The sequence below is a fragment of the Procambarus clarkii genome, chromosome 49, assembly GCF_040958095.1.
Source record: "Procambarus clarkii isolate CNS0578487 chromosome 49, FALCON_Pclarkii_2.0, whole genome shotgun sequence".
NCBI classification, from domain to species: Eukaryota; Metazoa; Arthropoda; class Malacostraca; order Decapoda; family Cambaridae; genus Procambarus; species Procambarus clarkii.
Window position 1 is genome coordinate 26,024,719 of NC_091198.1, and position 17,893 is coordinate 26,042,611.

At 44.0% G+C, this 17,893-nt stretch overlaps 1 long non-coding RNA gene across 1 annotated transcript; it reads left to right on the forward strand.

The window, feature by feature from the left end:
- Window positions 1-971: 971 nt before the first annotated feature.
- Window positions 972-5,511, forward strand: LOC138351360 (uncharacterized). The gene is made up of 2 exons (XR_011222452.1): window positions 972-1,157; window positions 3,684-5,511. It is a non-coding gene; the product is annotated as an uncharacterized lncRNA (long non-coding RNA).
- Window positions 5,512-17,893: the final 12,382 nt, after the last annotated feature.

A 17,893-nucleotide genomic window follows, 5' to 3' on the forward strand; every position in this document is an offset into this window, starting at 1 on the left:
GTTGCAGAATCTTTGGTGAGAGTGATGGACACCGCCTTGACCACTATCTACGTGAATGTGAACACCTGAGAGAAATCAGAAATATGTGCAGAATAATAAACCCCACATTGTTTGAGTTAGGAAAACACTATTTGTCAAATATTGATACTGTTCTTAAAAGATTTCCCCATTTTGCACCCGCAAGATAACGTAAGCATTTAAGGGTTGATAGATGTTAATCTTCTCTTTTGAGGAGCTGTTCACTTGAGACAGTTAAGCAAGTCCCAGCTGTGTCTGGGTACAAGTGACAGGATGAACCCAGCGGGTTTTCTTTCTATTGGGGAGTGTGGTACATGCTGCTATGGCGGTGTGTTCACTCACAAGATGAGTGGCGCTGCCCAATAAACTCGCCCCTCTGGGCAAAATTTAATTTTAAATAATTAACTAATAGGATAAATACTAATAGGTAAGTACTGATAGAGTAAGTACTGATAGGCAAGTACTGATAGGTAAGTACTGATAGGGTAAGTACTGATCGGTAAGTTCTGATAGGCAAGTACTGATAGGTTAAGTACTGATAGGCAAGTACTGATAGGGTAAGTACTGATAGATAAGTACTGATAGGGTAAGTACTGATAGATAAGTACTGATAGGGTAAGTACTGATCGGTAAGTTCTGATAGGGTAAGTACTGATAGGTAAGTACTGATAGGTAAGTTTCAACTCTCTCTACATGACTACTATATTGTCTCGCCCACTCTCCCCCTCCACCACGCTGCCAGTACCCAGCCCCGGCCCCAGCCCCCAGACCAACGCCCCCAGTACCCAGATACACACAACATCCTGTCAGAACCTGTTCAAAATAGCATAATGATAATGGGACTATAAATGTATTTACCATTCAACGAAACTTTATCAATAATTAGCTAACTGCTCACACAGATAATGCCAGTCTAGCCATCATAATATTGCAGCAAGCATTAAAGAAGCGAGCATCGGGTATTGCACCATGTTTCGCAAGACCATACGATATATATGTCCCGAGTCTGCTTCTGGGCTCAGTCTGAGCCTGGGCGCTGCACGGCGAGGATCCCGCGTCACTCTCACTCTCCGTCGTCTGGCTTCGTCGCCGCAACAGAAAGTCATTCATCCCGTTGACCGCACAAGTTTCCTTTATAAGTAAGTATTTATATACAAAAAATATTGTAACTGGTCATTCTACTATTGTTTAATTATTAAAGAACTAATAAGTACTTACCTATACGGAGAGGTGAGGTCTGTATATGCACTGCCTAATGCCTTCTTTCATTAATCTGTGTTGGTTCCGGGGATCAATGTCCCGCGGTACGGTCTCTTGGTTGGCGGTCTGGTCAACCAGGCTGTTGACGCCGCTGCTCGCAGTTCGAGGTATGAATCACAACACAGTTGGACACGTATCAGTTAACAGCTACCAGTTATCCTGTGGTGTTTATCATGTTCTCTTTTGACCACGGTGAGAGGTCGGCTAGGCTTCTCCCTCGTGTATATAGAGGGAGTGTTGTTCCTCGTATAGAGGGAGAGTGTTGTCCCTCGTATAGAGGGAGAGTGTTGTCCCTCGTGTATATAGAGGGAGTGTATTGTCCCTCGTTTATATAGAGGGAGTAGACTGGCTGCTATGCCTCCTGGTCGGGGAAGGCAGTATTTCCGTGTGCGAACTAGGAACCAGACTTCCTATAATTTTGCCCCAACATGATCTGTCAACATTCCAAACCTTCTAATTTTGTTTAACTATCTCGTTATATATCAGACTCTTTGATCACAAAGATGCATTAGGCATTTTATGTTCAACAGAATGGCGGCGAAGGGTAAGGAAGCAAGTAAATGTAGTGAATATGGTGGTGAAGGGTAGGGGAGGTGGTGAAGGGTAGGGGAGGTGGTGAAGAGTAGGGAAGGTGGTTAAGGGTAGTAGAGGTGGTGAAGGGAAGGTGGTGAAGGGTAGGGAAGGTGGTGAAGGGTAGGGGAGGTGGTGAAGGGTAGGGGAATGGTAGGGAAGGTGGTGAGGGGTAGGAAACGTAGTGAAGAGTAGGAAATGTGATGAAGGGTAGAGACAGTGGTGAAAGATAGGGAGGATAGGGAAGGTGGGGAAGGGAAGGGAAGGGAAGGTGGTGAATGGTAGGGGAGGTGGTGAAGTGTGGGGACAGTGGTGAAAGGTAAGGAAAGTGGTAAAGGGTAGGGAATGTGGTGAAGTGTAGGGAATGTGGTGAAGGGTAGGGAAAATTGTGAAGAGTAGGAAAGATGGTGAAGAGTAGGGAAGGAGGTGAAGTGCAGGGAAAGTAGTGATGGGTAAGGAAGGTGTTAAAGGGTAGGGAAGGTAGTGAAGGGAAGGTGCTGAAGGATAAGGAAGGTGTGTGTGTCTATATATATATATATATATATATATATATATATATATATATATATATATATATATATATATATATATATATATATATATATATATATATATATATATATATATATATATAGTATATATATATATATATATATATATATATATATATATAATATATATATATCGTACCTAGTTGCCAGAACGCACTTCTCAGCCTACTATGCAAGGCCCGATTTGCCTAATAAGCCAAGTTTTCCTGAATTAATATATTTTCTCTATTTTTTTCTTATGAAATGATAAAGCTACCAATTTCATTATGTATGAGGTCAATTTTTTTTATTGGAGTTAAAATTAACGTGATATATGACCGAACCTAACCAACCCTACCTAACCTAACCTAACCTAACCTAACCTATCTTTATAGGTTAGGTCAGGTTAGGTAGCCGAAAAAGTTAGGTTAGGTTAGATAGGTTAGGTAGTCGAAAAACAATTAATTCATAAAAACTTGGCTTATTAGGCAAATCGGGCCTTGCATAGTAGGCTGAGAAGTGCGTTCTGGCTACTAGGTACGACATATATATATATATGTCGTACCTAGTAGCCAGAACGCACTTATCAGCCTACTATGCAAGGCCCGATTTGCCTAATAAGCCAAGTTTTCATGAATTAATTGTTTTTCGACTACCTAACCTACCTAACCTAACCTAACTTTTTAGGCTACCTAACCAAACCTAACCTATAAAGATAGGTTAGGTTGGGTTGGGTAGGTTCGGTCATATATCTACGTTAATTTTAACTCCAATAAAAAAAAATTGACCTCATACATAATGAAATGGGTAGCTTTATCATTTCATAAGAAAAAAATTAGAAAAAATATATTAATTCAGGAAAACTTGTCTTATTAGGCAAATCGGGCCATGCATAGTAGGCCAAAAAGTGAGTTCTGGCTACTAGGTACGATATATATATATATATATATATATATATATATATATATATATATATATATATATATATATATATATATATATATATATATATATATATATATATATATATATATATATATATATATATATATATATATATATATATATGTAAGTAAGATTAATAATTCTAACACAAATTTTAATTTTTTCAATATTTCTTATGTTTTTCTTCACTGTCGGTGGTAATGAAAATATCAATTCTCCAAAATTCATTTTTTATTAATGGTCTGACGCTTAGAAGCGTTTCTCATCTTCTTTATATGAACGATTGAAAAACTAATGAACTGAATCTTAATATTTGTGCAAGTACGAGTAATTTTCTAACTTTTATTCTTATGTTTCCAGATCAGAATTGCGTGGTAATAACCCAGTCAGTTGAAACATCATTCAAGAAGATTGAAAATAATAATGGCAGAATTTAAGGACAAGATTCTCTGTGAGGTTCGTGATAGTTACCCATCCTACACCTGCTGGAAACCATCTTCTCTTTACTCGCTCGCACGTGATAGCACGAATTCATATTGTTCTTTTGAAAATGTAGTAAGAACTATGCACTGGGACGATTTTGATGAAGTGTGGAGGAAGGAACAAATGATTCCAAATGCCTTAACAGAAAGAACACACACACATCTGACGAAAAATCTACCTGGCTTGCCATATCTTCCTGGCTTAAAGGGCCTCTGGTATGGTATTGACGTCCCAGATAATGGGCAGAATAACTGGTATGGAAATGTGAGCCTTAAGGCCAATTTCTGGCATTTACTGAAGATGCTACATAATTTCAACATCTATTTCGTCGAAGTTGTTGAATTTAGAACTAAAAGTGCCTCAAGACTCCTGATAACAACTCAAGACCTTCCCCTGGAGCGCTATGACCCGCACAGGTTCGGAGGACCCTGGTACAGAGATCCCAACAGTGGAGATGATTATTTCCTTACCGACGCGCGCAGGTTAGACGGCGCAGAAAATTTCTATGGTCATGATGTTGAAATAATTTTTGTTATATCAGATGCCATGTGTGATTCTTTGTTCAAAATGTCGATCATTGAGCCAGTAAATCACTATGAGGCAAACAATGGCTCAAAAAATATGTGCAGAAAACACAGGTCTGGTGGGGAAAAGGGAATCTGTACCAGTCCATGGACGATGGAGGAGAGCTATTATTATTATTATACTCACTATCATTGAATATGTAATAAAAATGTTAGTTTATGATGAAATAAGGAAGAAGTTGTGCATGGGTAAAATAAATCATATCTGCTCCAGCCGTGGGAGTTCCCAGGAATTGTGTAAAACTGGTTAAAAGTTCAGATAGCTTGCCAACCCTTGGATTTCCAAGTTACAATTCTTCTAGAGAAGTCGTGGGAGAATTAGTAGTGACGAACTGGTGATCACTAATAGCAAGTTCGAGCCCAGAGAAAATGTGCGGCTGCCACACACAAAAAATTTCAAATTAAATGAATACAGTGAAATAGACCACCGTTGCCACTCTCCTCCTATAGGATCCGAGGCCTGTGGTCCATGGGGAGAAATTGGAAGGAAAACTGAAATTAAATAGGAACTGTGAAATAGACCACTGTTGCAACTTTCCATCTATAGGATGATTCGTATATATAATATACGTGGGAATATACGAATATACGTCTCTTTTTAAAGTTGTTGTTAATTCGTAATTACTTTATTTTTATCCAAACATAATCCATTCATATTGCAGACGATGAGTCACAATACAGCCCGTCCTCCAAAAATGGGGTGGTAAATGTAAGGACCACAATAACGTGGCTGAAGATATGGAGACAAAACCACACACCAGAAGATGAGGAGATGACGTCTCCTCATCTTCTGGTGTGTGGTTTAGTCTCCATACATATTGTGTAGCTTACTAATGTTTTATATATACTTGCATGTTTATATATACTTGCATGTTTATATATACTTGCATGTTTATATATACTTGCACACATGTTTGGCCTCTGTGAAATAATTCGAACAGTTATAAATTAAATAAAAGCTATTGTAGCATTGTTAAATTTACACATGTTGTCCTGGGCACGTCAACAAGCTTGAGATGAAATATTGTTATGTAATTGCCGTTGTTTATGAGTCCATTATGTAATAACCAATTAAACTAATTTTATTAATAAAGTATCCAAAAAATAAAGCCTGAAAAATATTTATCAATAATTTTCCTAAAGTCCCCCCCCCCTACACACACACGAGGTGTGTGTGTGTGTAATAATAACTCCTGCCTCATAGGGCATGAGTTACGAGGAAAGGCTGCATGAGATGCACTTCACGACACTGGAAGACAGAAGAGTACGGAGAGACATGATCACTTCCTACAAAATTCTCAGCGTAATGAGAGAGTAGATAAGGATAAACTTTTTAACATGGGTGGTACGCGAAGAAGGGAACACAGGTTGAGATTGTGTACCCAAATAAGCCACAGGGACGTTAGAAAGAACTTTTTCAGTGTCAGAGTAGATAACAAGTGGAATGCATTAGGCAGCGATGTGGTGGAGGCTGACTGCATTCACAGTTTAAAATGTAGATATGATAGAGCCCAATAGGCCCAAGAACCTGTACACCAGTTGATTGACAGTTGAGAGGCGGGACCAGAGAGCCAGAGGTAAACCCCCATAAGCACAACTAGGAGAGGAGAGTACACACACACACTCACACACACACACACACACACACACACACACACACACACACACACACACACACACACACACACACACACACACACACACACACACACACACACACACATACACACACACACATACACACACACATACGAAAATGACATCGCAAGCAAGGCAAAGACTCAGCCTAAAATGTTGCACAGAGACATCAGGAGAAAAACAACAGTAAAGGAACAAGTAATGAAATTAAGGATAGAGGCAGAAGGATTCACTACAAACGACAAGGAAGTGTGTGAGGAACTGAATTAGAAATTCCAGGAGGTCTTCACCTTAGAGCAAGGAGAAATTCCAGAGATAAGAGAGGGAATAGTTAACCAGGAACCAATGGAAGTGTTTGAGATTACCAGCAGGGAAGTATGGAAGTGTTTACTAGAGTTGGACGTGACAAAGGCTATAGGCCCAGATGGAATCTTCCCTTGGATAATAAAGGTAGTAGTAGCAGTAATATACAACCCTCCACCAAATGACAGGAGACCCAGTCAAGAGTATGACAACAACAACATGGCAGTTAACACTATAATTGAGAGGGCAGCCTCTGCTGCCTGTAGAAATAGATCCCACCTGCTCATCATGGGGGACTTCAATCACGGAAGGATTGACTGGGAGAACAAGGAACCACATGGAGGCGAGGATACGTGGAGAGCCAAACTACTGGAGGTGGTGACAAGCAACTTTTTAACCCAGCATGTCGGAGAACCCACAAGGATGAGAGGCAATGACGAACCAGCGAGACTCGACCTAGTCTTCACTCTGAACGACTCCGACATAAGAGAAATCGGTTTTGAGGACCCAGTAGGAATGAACGACCACAGTGTACTGGTGTTTGAGTACTTGATTGAAGAAGGGTTATTGAACTCGAGGAGGGATACCTAAACCAAAAGGTTAGCATACCGAAAGGGAAACTATGAGGGGATAAGAAAATTCCTAACAGATATAGCATGGGAAACAGAGCTCAGGGGAAAGACGGCCCAAGATATGATGGATTACATCACGCAGAAGTGCAAGGACGCAGCAAACAAGTTTGTCCCAGTCCAAAAGGAAAACAGAGAAATGAAAATGAGAAACCCATGGTTTAATCAGAGATGTAGGCTAGCTAAGCAGCAAAGTAAAAGGACATGGAGAAACTATAGGAATAACAGGACACCGGAGAGCAGAGAAAGATACCAGAATGCCAGGAATGAATATGTCAGGATGAGAAGAGAGGCAGAAAGACAATACGAAAATGACATCGCAAGCAAGGCAAAGACTCAGCCTAAATTGTTGCATAGCCACATCAGGAGAAAAACAATAGTAAAGGAACAGGTTATGAAATTAAGGATAGGGGCGGAAGGATTCACTACAAATGACAAGGAAGTGTGTGAGGAGTTGAATAAGAAATTCCAGGAGGTCTTCACCTTAGAGCAAGGAGAAATTCCAGAGGTAAGAGAGGGAATAGCTAACCAGGAACCACTGGAAGACTATGAGACTACCAGCGGGGAAGTAAGGAAGTGTTTACTAGAGTTGGATGTGACAAAGGCTATAGGCCCAGACGAAATCTCCCCTTGGGTTCTAAAGGAAGGAACAAGAGAACTGTGCCTACCACTCTCCATAGTGTATAACAAATCACTGGCAACAGGGGAACTGCCAGATATTTCGAAAGCAGCTAACGTAGTCCCGATATACAAGAAAGGGGATAGACAGGAGGCACTGAACTACAGGTCAGTGTCCCTAACCTGCATACCATGCAAGCTGATGGAGAAGATTGTGCGAAAAAATCTAGTGGAGCATCTGGAGTGAAGGAACTTTGTAACACAGCATCAACATGGGTTCAGGGATGGCAGGTCCTGCCTCACAGGGTTATTTGAATTCTACGACCAGGCAACAAAAATAAGGCAAGAAAGAGAAGGGTGGGCAGACTGCATATTTTTGGATTGTCAGAAAGCCTTTGATACAGTGCACCACAAGAGGCTAGTGCGAAAGTTGGAGATGCAGGCTGGAGTGAAAGGGAAGGTACTCCGGTGCATAGAGGAGTACCTAAGCAACAGGAGACAACGAGTCTGCGTGAGGGGAGAGGTCTCAGATTAGCGAGACGTTACAAGTGGAGTCCCGCAGGGGTCAGTCCTTGGACCTATACTGTTTCTGGTATATGTAAATGATCTCCCAGAGGGTATAGATTCGTTCCTCTCAATGTTTGCCGACGATGCAAAAATTATGAGGAGGATTGAAACTGAGGATGATAGTAGGAGGCTACAAGATGACCTAGATAGACTGAGTGAATGGTCCAACAAATGGCTGTTGAAGTTCAACCCGAGTAAATGCAAAGTAATGAAACTAGGCAGTGGAAACAGGAGGCCAGACACAGGATACAGAATAGGAGATGAAGTACTTAATGAAACAGACAGAGAGAAAGATCTAGGAGTTGATATCACACCAAACCTGTCTCCTGAAGCCCACATAAAGGGAATAACGTCTGCGGCATATGCGAGGCTGGCTAACATCAGAACGGCGTTCAGGAACCTGTGTAAGGAATCATTCAGAATCTTGTACACCACATATGTAAGACCAATCCTGGAGTATGCGGCCCCAGCATGGAGCCCGTACCTTGTCAAGCACAAGACAAAGCTGGAAAAAGTCCAAAGGTATGCTACTAGACTAGTCCCAGAACTAAGAGGCATGAGTTATGAGGAAAGGCTGCGGGAAATGCACCGTACGACACTGGAAGACAGAAGAGTAAGGGAGGACATGATCACAACCAACAAAATCCTCAGGGGAATCGACCGGGTAAACAAGGATGAACTATTCAACACTGGAGGGACGCGAACAAGGGGACACAGGTGAAAGCTGAGTACCCACATGAGCCACAGAGACATTAGAAAGAACTTTTTCAGTGTCATACTAGTTAGTAAATGGAATGCACTAGGAAGTGATGTGGTGGAGGCTGACTCCATACACAGTTTCAAATGTAGATATGATAGAGCCCAGTAAGCTCAGGAATCTGTATACCAGTTGATTGACGGTTGAGAGGCGGGACCAAAGAGCCAAAGCTCAACCCCCGCAAGCACAATTAGGTGAGTACAATTAGGTGAGTACACACACACACACACACACACACACACATCTACACACACACACACACACACACACACACACACACACACACACACACACACACACACACACACACACACACACACACACACACACACACACACACACACACATGCACGCTCTCTCTCGCTCTCTCTCTCTCTCTCTCTCTCTCTCTCTCTCTCTCTCTCTCTCTCTCTCTCTCTCTCTCTCTCTCTCTCTCTCTCTCTCTCTCTCTCTCTCTCTCTCATAGGAAAAACATGGCAGAGACAAACTGGAGGTGACAAACGCAGGAGAACAACCACGGCAGGAACAAGCTCAGAGGAAGGGAAGGGACAGGTAGCTTGGTTCAGGGATACAATTGAACACATGTGGAGTGAATTCAGGGAAGGACTGAGGGTTATGAAGGAGACAGTATCCATCCTGCAGGATGAGCTGAAGGCAGCAAAGAATGAAATAAAAAGCCTGAAAGAAAATCCTACCCCTCACCAGACGCAAACCATCCCACAGGGAGATGGTAATGTTCCTGTTGAGGGGAATCTTACAATACAACCCTCATTTGCATAATTGTTTAAAAAGAACCTTGAAGCTAGGTCTGCAGTAAGGGAAATTACCATGGAAGTGGCTTCTTTTCAGGAAGCAGCTGGATGTACTAGCCGGCTGAGAGAGAGAAAAAGAGAAGTAGTAGTTTATTTTTTTTTTATATTATTTTCTACCACAAACGTGGCAACAGCATTAAGAAGCAAACAGGGACCAGCCCAGCAGAGCAGAGAGACAAGGACAAAACCATAGTTACCGAGATCGTTAATAAGGTACAGATGGAGAGGGCTAACCAAAATATTGAAAAGGTTTTCGGGCTTGGAAAGTACAACAAGGACAGAGACCAATTGATAAAGGTGATATTCATGAGCGAGAACACGAAAGAGGACCTGCTAGCAAGGAAGAGTGGTCTAGCAAATGTACAGAATTTCAAAAAAGTATTCCTGCAGAGGGATATGACAAGGGACGAGAGAGTAAGGGCAGCAGACCCATGGGGAGAGAGAAAGGAATCAGAGAACCACAACCCTGAACCCTACAATCCCGGAAGGGAGTGGGGAACCCTCCACAAACAGTTCAACAGCCACAGGGAGTGGAGCACCACCCCCACATTCTACCCAATAGACACCCTACCTGCCTCATCCCCTGACAGCCCCCCCACTAAGTGCCCACCTAAGGCACCCTCCCCCCTCCCCAGGACCTCCCTTTTCCCCCACCCCCAAGCCCTCCCTTCTCCCACATACCCTCCTATCTTCCCCACCCCCAAGATCTTCATTCTCCCCCCCCCCACCCCACTAAGCCCCTAATTCGCCCCCCCCTAAGCCTTCCCTTGTTCACCACTCCCACTAAACCCTCACCTCTTCTTCACCTCCCATCAGCCTTTCCTTTTCCCCCACGCCCCCCAGCCAAGCCCTCCCCCCTCTTCTGCCCCCCCAAGCCCCCATCCCCCCAAGCCCTTCCTCCCCCCATGCCTCCCAAGCCCTTCCTTCCCCAATGCCCCCCCCCAGCCTTCCCATCTCCCACACCCTCAACACTCCCCTCTCTCACCCCCTAACCCTCCCCCTCTCACTCTCCCCCCCAACCCTCCCCCTCTCACCCCCCACTACCCAACCCCTCTCCCCCACCAAGCCCCATCCCTTCCCCTCTCCACTTCCTCCTCCATCATTCTCCCAGCCCCCACACACCCCAGATCCCACAGGTTCCCCCCAGAGGAAGGGCAGAAGAGAGTCAATTTCAGGGTATTGTACTCGAACATAGATGGGATTACAAGCATGGCAAGTGAACTAAGTGAAAGAGCACAAGAAGTGAACCTAAATGTAATCAGACTCACTGAAACAGAACTCTCAGGAATCATAACAAATGCCGTGTTTTCCCAGGAGTACACAGTAATAAGGAAAGAGAGGGAAGGTAGGGGAGGAGGCGGAGTGGCCCTACTAATGAGAAAGGAATGGGGTTTCAATGAGATGGCTATCCCTTGCTGTGAGGGATTCAGAGACTACATAACAGGCACCTTGACAAAGGGAGGACCAAGAATAGTAGTAGCAGTGATATATAACCCTCCACCAAATGACATAAGACCCAGTTAAGAGTATGACAACAGCAACATGGCAGTTATCACTGTAATTGATTGGGCAGCCTCTGCTGCCTGTAGAAATAGATCCCATCTGCTCATCATGGAGGATTTCAATCATGGAAGGATAGACAGGGAAAACAAGGAACTACTTGGAGGTGAGGATACGTGGAGAGCCAAACTATTGGAGGTGGCGACTAGAAACTTTTTAAGCCAGAGGTCAGGGAACCCACAAGGATGAGAGGAAACGATGAACCAGCGAGACTCGACCTAGTCTTCACTCTGAATGACTCCGACATAAGAGAAATCGGCTTTGAGACCCCAGTAGGAATGAGCGACCACAGTGTACTGGTGTTTGAGTATTTGGTTGTAGAAAGGTTATTGAACTCAAAGAGGGGTACTGAAAACAAAAGACTGGCATTCCGAAAGGGAAACTATGAGGAGATAAGAAAATTCCTAACAGATATAACATGGGAAACAGCTCAGGGGAAAGATGGCCCAAGACATGATGGACTATATCACGCTGAAGGGTAAGGAGGCAGTAGATAAGTTTGTCTCGATCCTAAAGGAAAACAACGAAATGCAGATGAGAAACCCATGGTGTAATCAGAGATGTAGGCTAGCTAAGCAGCAAATTAAAACGGCGTGGAGAAACTATAGAAATAACAGGACACTTGAGAGCAGAGAAAGATACCAGGGTGCCAGGAATGAATATGTCAGGTTGATAAGAGAGGCAGAAGGGCAATACGAAAATGACATCGCAAGCAAGGCAAAGACTCAACCTAAATTGCTGCACAGCCACATCAGGAGAAAAAAACAGTAAAGGAGCAGGTAATGAAATTAAGGTTAGAGGCAGACGGATTTACTACAAACGACAAGGAAGTGTACGAGGAACTGAATAAGAAATTTCAGGTCTTCACTTTAGAGCAAGGAGAATTTCCAGAGATAAGAGAGGGAGTAATTAACCATGATCCACTAGAAGAGTTTGAGATTACCAGTGGGGGATATGAGGAAGCTTTTGCTAGAGTTAGATGTAACAATAACTATAGGCCCAGATGGAATCTACCCTTGGATACTAAGGGAAGGAGCAGAAGCACTGTGCCTGCCACTCTTCATAGTGTATAACGAATCACTGGTAACAGGTGAACTGCCAAAAATCTGGAAGATGGTTAATATAGTCCCGATATACAAGAAGGGGGATAGACAGGAGGCACTGAACTACAGGTCAGTGTCCCTAACTAGCATGCCATGCAAGCTGAAGGAGAAGATTGTGCAAAAAAAATAGTGGAACATCTGGACCGATAGAACTTTGTAACACAGCATCATCATGGGGTTCAGGGATGGCAAGTCCTGCCTCACAGGGTTAATTGAATTCTACGACCAGGCAACAAAAATTAGACAAGAAAGAGAGAGGTGGACAGGCTGCATATTTATGGATTGCCAGAGAGCCTTAGACACAGTACCACACAAGAGGATAGCGAAAAAGCTGGAGATGTAGTCAGGAGTGAAAGGGAAGGTACTCCATTGGATAAGGGAGTACCTAAGCAACAGAAGACAGCGAGTCACTGTGAGGGGGGAATGCTCAGATTGGCGAGGCGTCACCAGTGGAGTCCCGCGGGGTTCAGTCCTTGGACCAATACGGTTTCTGATATATGTAAATGATCTCCCAGAGGGTATAGAATCGTTTCTCTCATTGTTTTCTGATGATGCAAAAATTATGAGGAGGATTAAAACAGTGGAAGATAGTAGGAGGCTACAAGATGACCTAGACGGACTAAATGAATGGTCCAACAAATGGCTACTAAAGTTCAATCCGAATAAATGTAAGGCAATGAAATTAGGCGGTGGATATAGGAGGCCAGGTACTGGATACAGAATGAGAGATGAAGTACTTCATGAAACGGACAAAGAAAATGATCTAGGAGTTGATATTACATCTGCAGCATACGCGAGGCTGACCGTTTAACACGGGTGGTAGGTGAACAAGAGGACACAGGTGGAGACTGAGTACCCAAATGAGCCACAGGGACGTTAGAAAAAACTTTTTCAGTGTCAGAGTAGTTAACAAATGGAATGCATTAGGCAGTGATGTGGTGGAGGCTGACTCCATACACATTTTCAAATGTAGATATGATAGAGTTCAGAGGGCTCAGGAATCTGTACATCAGTTGATTGACGGTTGAGAGGCGGGACCAAAGAGCCAGAGCTCAACCCCCGCAAGCACTATTTGGAGTGTACACATAGGGGCCCATCGCGAGCCCACGCAGGAGGGGGGGAGGGAGAGGGCTCGTGGCTGAGTGGACAGGGCTCTTGGGTCTTAATGCTAAGGGCCCGGGTTCGATCCAAGGCAGAGGCAGAAACAAATGGGCAAAGTTTCTTTCACCCTGGTGCCCCTGTTCACCTAGCAGTAAATAGGTACCTGGGAGTTAGACAGCTGTTACGGGCTGCTTTCTGGGGATGTGTGTTAGAGAGAAATATATGTAGTAGACAACAGAGGAAAAATAAATTGGTTAGAAAAGGCGGGGTCCTGGAGCTAATAGCTCGATTCTGCAAGCTATTAAACTCTGAACTGATCAGCGGAACAGTGAGAGAAGTGAACGCATAGCTCAACTGCAGTCGCAAGCGAGGCAGGATGACCAGACGAGTGGTCGGTCGACAGAGCCGAACGTTGAACAAGGTAGGACTGTCAAACTACCCAAACTAGCTAACTTTGATGAGACGGGCGACTCGATGGATGCATACATCAAGCGTTTCGAAAGTCACGCCGCTGATTGCGGGTGGGCAAAAATCAAAGTGGGCACTCGCTCTTAGAGCGTTGTTAAAGGGTAGGGCACTAACCATCTACCACAGTCTGGGTCCGCACCAGCGCGGAGATTACGAGGCATTGAAAACAGCGCTGCTGAATGGTTCTGGCATCACCGCAGACCGGATGCTAGAGAATTTCCGTAGGGCTCAATTGCACAAGGGGAATACATATGTGCTACAGTTACAGCAGTTATAGTCGAGTCTAAATCATTACTGTGAACTTATGGAGACTGCTCCTGAGAGCAGAGCGTTCTAGCAACTGATGATTCGCAAACAGTTCTTAGAAGCATATGAATCGTCTCTCCACATCAAGCTCAAAGAGCAGGAAGTTATGTCAAATCTGTCTCTGGCCAAGCAAGCTGATCTGTGGGCTGGGGCCAGGAGACAGGTGAAAGGGGCGAAGCCACACGAGAAGCATCATGCTAGTGGTAGTGGTGAGAGAGCTAAGCCTAAGACTGGTGTGTCAGGGAGGGGAGGGGGCAGGAAAACTCCTCCCACAGAAATGGGCACAAGTGTTACAACTGTGGTAAGCCAGGTGATCGGGCAGCTGATTGCAAAGGAAAACTGAAACCAGGTTACATAGCAGGTGTGAGATCAAGTGGTAAGAAGCATCCCAACATTGGAAAGGAGCCACTAGCTTGGACCCTTGAGGTGGTGGACTGAAGAGCCAATGAAAAATCTGCGAAAACCTTTACCGTGAGAAAAGTGCCACCACTTACATGGTGAGGACGAGCTTAGTAATTCCAGGATTTCAGACAAAGCAACACATCCACGTTCAATTCCCAAATGACTATGCTTAGGAGATGGTGGAGGTGTATGTGTAGGTCGACACACCAATCAACAAAGGAAAAATTCATGTAGTTCAACTGGAACGTGCTGTTTATGGACTGTTACTGGGGAATGTTACATTCCCGGGAGTCTAAGACTCCCTGAGTCCGCCCTCAAAGAAAACAGGAGAGAGTGGGCAGGCTGCCTCAGGTGCTTGCATTCCCCCTCAGTCAGTTGTTGTTATGGGTAACTCCCCCCGGGGGTGACAACACCCTCGCCCATCTGAAAAGCAAAGGTAAGAATAAGGAAAGAAGGCAAGCTGTGAAGTAATGGAGGGATATCAGGGGGTGATGGGAGATATTATACAATGAAACTTGGTTATTTTGAACCAACCTGATACTAGCTTACCATCGGACAGAGGAACCCCAACCACTCCCTGACAGAACAAAGTGCCGACCTCGACAGCCACATTCCTGCTACTGTCGATCGACCAGCAATGGACACTGGAGTGTTTGCAATTATTTAGATCGCCCTGGTAAGCATCTGATTCTGGGAGAGGAATTCAACGTCACCTTTATTCAGGGGTACGGCTCACACTGCCTAGTTGTGATGAGTACACACCCGCTCTCGTGCCTCCGTGACTCCCCGCACTCTCCTTACTATGGGATGATCTATCAATTCCCCCTTTGTTAGTTATAGTCCACTATCACCAAAGTGACAACCGTGTTTCTCTCACTAGCTTTCTGGGAAATCTCACCCGGATAAGGGCAAAAACTAGCTAACACATACAAACATTTAATATATTAACACATACAATATATATATATATATATATATATATATATATATATATATATATATATATATATATATATATATATATATACATATATATATATATATATATATATATATATATATATATATATATATATATATATATATATATATATATATATATATATATATATATATATATATATATATATTGTTGGGGTTTACACTTACTCTTGCTCGTATCTCAAGGTCACTCACCGTAGCCCTGCGGGTCTTCACTCTATCCTCACGGCGCCACTGCACGCCAGGAGAGTCTCCCAGTCAATCTCAACCGGCCTCTGATTGAGAAGGAGTGGGAACACGACTCGTTCACTTGACTGTCATGTGCCCTCCCCAACAATCGGGCTCTACGGTTAACCACAAGGTCGCCAACTGGTGTTTTAGGTGGCCAGTAACACCTCAGTGGACTGGTTGAATTAGTGGTAGCCTTGGCAAGGTCACACTCAAAAGATCAGGAATCAGACAGGTACTTACTTTTATCACTCTTTGCTTTCCAGTATAATATAGCCACAAGATCAATGGAGGGGATGATATAAACACAATGGTAATTTTGTACTTTACTTAAAATGCATGGAAGATGTCACAAGGCCAAACAATAATAAATAAATCGACTGATCCTGGCCGTGGCCGGTAGTTCCCACGAATAGTATGCACTCACTAAGTGGCAACACCTCCCCTCCTCGTCAAGTGTCAAGAACAGCTGATCGCCTGGCCCCGCGCGAAAGTTTATTGCTTGTTTTCTAGATTCACGCGCGCTGTTTCTTTAAGTTCTCCAATATTACTAGAAACTCGCACACTCGATATTGGCACAAATAGCACGTATTACTTAGTTACACTATACTCGGGCTCAAACAGTCGTTTCTACAATCAATGCTACAATGTCTCACTGTAATGGTTTTACATTGCCCTTCATTCAACGATATATTATGAAATATTAACACTGGAGTTTTCAGTACTTTCTCTCGTGGGCGATAACGCAATAATTCACTGTACTCACAAATGATTAATCACTGCATGAACATAGACATATATAATGTATATAAATCAGACATCAATACATGGAAAATAAATAGTTTCTGGGCACGTAGCCTAACTTCCAAATACTGGCATAATATTATATATAATTTATCATTATATGTTCACATCAAAATCTGTAGAAAGATATACAAAACACAGTAAATTTATCACTTGTTCCGGGTGCCTGTACACACCAACAATCAACATAAGTATTATAAGTACTCTTGATAGTACTACACGGCAAACTGGTGCCTTACTGTGACACGGGTGAGACTTGCTCACGACATATAAAATCCTCAGGCTAGATAATATAGCCGAAGAATATAGCTAACTAAAGGGAAATGGGGAGGGAAACTAGAAACACCTACTTCAACCTATCCTCCGATGAGAGTTGAGATGTAGCTCCTGGTCCTCGTGTCGGGAACGCCCCCACACACACGTTGTCGTGTCCTACCGGAACCTCTCGTCGTCCCACCGTTTAGCGCGTCGTCTCCGTGCCCTCTTCTCTGCAGGTCCGTGCTCCTTCTCGACTTCTGGTAGAGTTGGAGTCGGTCTCCTGGCCGTCGACTTCTCCCAACAACGGCTGCCGCCTACGTCTCAGCTGCAGTCGTCCGGAATCCCCAATAGTCCTCTCCTTCCTCAGCTACCCAGTGGCTCTGTCAGCCACTACGCTGTCACGAACTGGTGAACTGCCACAGACGTCACATACGTCACTGCACAGGCTTCACTTCTTCTTCTTGCACAGTACCTGACTGGAGCACTTGTTGCTCAATCAGTTCCCTCTCTGGTTCAACACATGAACTAGGGAAGACCTCTCAGAGTACTGGCAGACTTCAGGTGACGCGTAAATCCACGGGAGCGGGAAACAACTGTCAAACTGACAGGACCAATCGTCGCACGTCCAACCTCCTTGACGTGTCGTGTCTGACTGCTGGCGCCAGCGCGGCGCGTTGCCCGGACCCCCTTCCTTCGTGACGTCACTTTCGCCACGGGAGGTTTTCATTGGCTCCCGGTGCCACATTGCTGTCGGTGACCAATCCAGTGCCACTGACGTCACACAGTTTTGCGGGGAATCAGGAAAGCCAGCGCCATCTTGGCTTCCTAAAGGGCCTATACCACAGGCCAAAATATTACTATTTCACTAATTTCTCGGCTCTCCGAGAACACTCCACTCTCTCCCATATATCAAATTGAAGCCTGCTACGTAGAGAACGCTTGGGAAAAGTGGACATGACTCTTACTGC